The sequence below is a fragment of the Bison bison genome, unplaced genomic scaffold (genome assembly GCF_000754665.1).
Source record: "Bison bison bison isolate TAMUID 2011002044 unplaced genomic scaffold, Bison_UMD1.0 scf7180017864306, whole genome shotgun sequence".
In the NCBI taxonomy this organism is placed as follows: Eukaryota; Metazoa; Chordata; class Mammalia; order Artiodactyla; family Bovidae; genus Bison; species Bison bison.
In genome coordinates this window covers 598,542-603,383 of record NW_011494878.1, presented here as the reverse complement: position 1 = coordinate 603,383, position 4,842 = coordinate 598,542, and positions in this window count along the sequence as shown.

The following is a 4,842-nucleotide window of genomic DNA, read 5'->3' as shown; positions in this document are numbered from 1 at the left end:
GGGCTGCCATCTATGGGGTCGCACAGAGTTGGACATGACTGAAGCGACTTAGCAGCAGCAGCAGCAGCAGGTTTGAATTTAGTGACTTTCACAGAGTGATAAGTCAAATATTTGCCACCTGTAAAAGACCAACAGCGACCCAAACACGTAGCACAACTCATGTAAGCCCTGGTTCCAGCCTTCTGTTATAAGTAACTTCTTTCCTAGATCTCCATTGTCCCTACCAGATATTACATCTTTTGTAATCAGGATGCCTGGTCCTGTTTCCTTTGGGCTTCCCTGGTGGCTCAGCAGTAAAGCATCCACCTGCAATGCATGAGATGCCAGAGATGCGGGTTCAATCCCTAGATTGGAAAGATCCCCTGGAGAAGAATATGGCAACCCACTCCAGTTTTCTTGTTGGAGAACCCCACAGACAGGGGAGCCTAGTTGGCTACAGTCCATAGAGTTGCAGAGTCAGACACGACTGAAGTGACATAGCATGCATGCACACAACATCTCATGCAAGTTAGTAATAATATTCAAAGACTTGTCTATACACAGACTCTAAGTCTCTAAATGACCAAGGCTGAAAATTCTGAGTTCCAAAACAAAGCCAGCCTTGATTATGCAGCACTCAACCTGGAGGAATTTCTGTCTCATTGTTTATGTGAACAATTAGAGCAGTGTTCCATCAGTAGAAATCATGAATATAGATTTGTAAGAAACTTAGCACTAACTCTGGCGAAAGACATTAGCAGTACCGCCTCTTCCCCAGATGGAACACCGATCAGTCCCATCTTGTTAACACAAGTAGTGATGGACAGTTGCATTGCTCTAGATTTCTTGTTGGTTAGTCAGGATCTGTGCCATTCCTAATACCCTCCTTGTGTCATTGAAACGGGGAAGCTGGGACAGACAATACAATGCCTTCAGGCAAAGCTACTTCACTCTCTAATAAATTTGATCCTCATGGTCTATATGGGCTTTGTGCTTGGCTTGGGTTGGGATTCTTGGTTCAATAAACCTTACAGGGTTTATTAACTGTTCTTGTTTTTGTCCTAGTGCTCATGATGCTGGTTCTTTGCGTCTATCTGGGACCCAGATGCTTCTGAACAGCCACTTTCTTGACAGGTGATCAACGTGATGATACAACAGGAAGGTAAGGGAAAATCAAGTCCAAACAACCATGGCGTATTACCTTACATTTGTTAGAATGACTCTTACGGGAAAAACAAAACAAAACAATCAACAGGGACTTCCCTGGTGGCCTAGTGGTTAAGACTCCGTGCTTCCAGAATGCAGGGGATATGGGATTGGTTGCTGGTCTGGGAATTAAGATTCCACATACTCCCCTCAGCATGGCCAAATAAATACCCATTGAAAGTAAATAAATAAATATAATCCATCCTTTAAAAAAACTACCTCACAATACAGTTAACCATGGAGATGACTGAAAAATCAGCCTCTAAGCGGTAAAGGCCTGGATTTATAAACTTCCTTGTATTCATCAACTTTCAAGCAAAAAAAGGACCAAAAGAGAGGAACTGAGAGACTGAATATGCAAACAGACAACGGCCAGCCCACGTAGAACCAAAGAACTCCAACCCGTAACCTCTGCAGTAACCAGCCCCAAATGGTCAGGATCTGGTCAATGACTGCCAGACTCCCTGTTTTATTTTGGCCCAATTTCCAACTTGAAACCGCCCAAAGAAAGCCAAATATATCCTCCAAGTGAATCACCTAAGATGCTCAGTTTCTAGTTACTTTAGTGCCTTCAGCCTCCTCATGCCAATAGCCTCCAATCACAGTATACCTTAAGCCTCCCCCACTAATTTCTCTTTTTTCCGGTAAAGCTTTCTTCCTCCTCTGCCTGCCTTTGAGTCTCGCCAAAAGCAAGAAGATGGTGGCCTCTTCCTTTGCAAGAGCAAGTGCAGAATAAATAAACCCTGCTCATTCTCTTTTGGTGGTCTTATTTATTTCTACAAAGTTATATAGATGATTCAACTCTCTTAAAAAGTACAATTTCCTGGGAATTCCATGGTGGCCCAGTGGTTATGACTCCATGCTTCTATTGCAGGGGGCATGGGTTCAGTCCCTGGTTGGGGAACTTAGATCCTGCAAGCCACAACAGTGCAGACAAAAAACAATTCTATTTTTTGCCACAACACTTCTTTTCATTTCTTTCAATGACTATCCTTTGAGAAACTTCAATCTTTCCCTCTTCTGGGTCATTCCTGACATTAAAAATTCTTTCCTATGGGCACTTCCCTGTTGGTCCAATGGCTAAGACACCACGCTAAATAAACACATACATACATATATTTGTTTCCTGTAATCTTATCTTTCTTTTAATATGTTCATGAAGTCCTCCAACCCCTTTGCCCTGGAGTTCTGAAAAAATCCAAGAACTTTGACTTCTCATGTCCTGTGGCCAGAGAGTCTCAAGGAAAATTTTCAAGCTTTTTAAAACTCCCAGAAAAAAAAGGTACAAAGCATGGAGCAAGCCACTTGCTCTTGTTGAGAGGAGCTCCTAAGGGCAGAAGCTGTGACAAGGCACATATGGGCTCCCTGAAGTCCTTCAAAGTCCCTTGCCTCCGGTAACAAGAGGCAGCCTTATGTTCTTTTCTTCCAGGCTATGTGTGATCAGTTGCTCAGTTGTGTCCAACTCTCTGCGCCCCCATAGACTGCAGCCCGCCAGGCTCCTGTGTCCGTGGGATTTCCTAGGCAAGAATACTGGAGGGGGCTGCAATTTCCTACTCCAAGGGATCTTCCCAACCCAGAGATTGAACCCCAGTCTCTTGTACCTTCTGCATTGGCAAGTGGATTCTTCACCACTGTGCCACCTACGGCTAGACCCTTCGCAACCCCCACAGGAATGACTTTCCTCTAAGGGAAACTGAAAAGTGCAGAAAAGGACTGGACCACAGGTGAAAACCAAGTGCAGCCTGAAAGAATACCACTGACAAAACGGACATCAATAAAAATAGGGATGTAAAAAATGAACTTTGCATTTTTATTAAAAAAACTGATGATATGCATGATAAATACAGTCTCTGTCTGAAGGATCTAAATTTATTTTTCTTCAAAAATGATTTTTTCCCCCTTAGTTTTAGAATGCACTTACCTCACCTGCCCACACCAGTTTTGAACTTGAACTGCACAGTGTCATCTGAAAGGACGCAAGATCATGGTCTCTCCTGGGGTGGTACAGAAGTCCTGTGGTCACAGTGATTGGCGTGGTCTCTGGTCGCGGCTCCCTCCATGTGCCTGGCCCAGTTCCTGTGACACTGATGTCCCTGAAGCTGACACAGCGAGACGGCCTCCCTGTCACAGCTCCTCTGAGAGATCGCCATTCGCCAGGTCCTGTGACTTAGCACATTCCAGAAACATCTGCAAAAATATCTCGTCACTTGGCACAGCAATTGAAACCTGAGGTGCACAGATTAACCGGGATTTCTTTCAAGCATTCACGTACGTGCCTCTTTAATTCCGGGAGTGAAGCTTATCCTCCCAGCTGTTAGTTAACACAGCCACCCATCCAGCCTCTTCTGGAGGCACAGCACCATACTCCACGCTGAAAAACTCTCTACATACAGGTTCTGGTTTCTCCTGATCTCAGCCAAGAATTATTCATGTGAATCCCAGCTCCCTAAAGAAGTGGGAAACTCTACAAAGTTCTTTTAATTATTAAAAAAAAAAACAAAAAAAAAACCTTTGGCTGTGCTGGGTGACATGTGGGGATCTTAGTTCCCTGACCAGGGATCAAACTCATAACCCCTGCCATGGAAGCACAGAGTCTTAACCACTGGACTGCCAGGGAAGTTCCTATAAAGTTCTAGTGAGCCTGCCATGGTTGTTGCCGTGGAGAAGGGACGGAGTGGTGCAGGCAACCTGAATGGATGGTGCTTTCTGGATGTAGAGGCCCACCCAGAGGGTAAGCACCACGGGCAAAATCACGCGGAAGGGAGGGTGTGCCCCCACTGCGGCACATGCCCTTCAGACCCACTCTTACTGCATCTTTCCAGGGACAGAGAGGTAAGGATTTCTTCCACACTTTCTAGAATCACCCTATATACCACCATCCAAATACCCCATATATAAACATGCTCAAAGGAGAAGAGGGAAATATCCACTCCTCTGCCTGGAAAAATGCTCTGTTTCTAATGGGGGAAACTCTGCTTTCCCTTTTATGCTAAGTGTTTGTCCAAGACGTTCTCAGACATTATATTCAAATACCTGCTCAGTTGCTCAATTGTGTCTGACTCTTTTGTGACCCCATGGCCTGTAGCCCACCAGGCTCCTCTGTCCATGGAATTTTCCAGGCAAGAATACTGGAACAGGTAACCATTCCCTCCTCCAATATTCAACTACATTTCTAGCCAAATAATCTGACCTTGTGGCTAAGCAATCCTGTTTGGAGCCTGGTGGAGAATGTGCCTTTTCAGAAAAATAAACCACATGTAGACACACACACTACTTATGGAATGTTTCTCTGCTTGAAAAAGGAGTTTTTCGTATTTTAGTATTAGCTTTTTTCAACACGGGTTTCTAAACATTCAGAGGCAAACAACTGAGTCTAGAAATTATATTCACTTCCCATCCCTGAGGTCTAGATTGAAGGAGGCGCTGAGGGCCAGGAGCTGGAGCACCGTGGGCCTGGGGCAGCCCCTGGGTGGCTCATGCACGACTGTGTGCACACGTGTGCACCCAAGGCCCTCAGTGTCCAGTGCACAATGTAACCGCTAATCAGACTTATGTTGCTAATAACTTGTGTTTCCCTACTGACCCACCACCTGCTCCTTGCCAGGTTTCTGAGGAGCTCATAGCATTCCTGCATAACCCAACAGGAAGTCATAAACA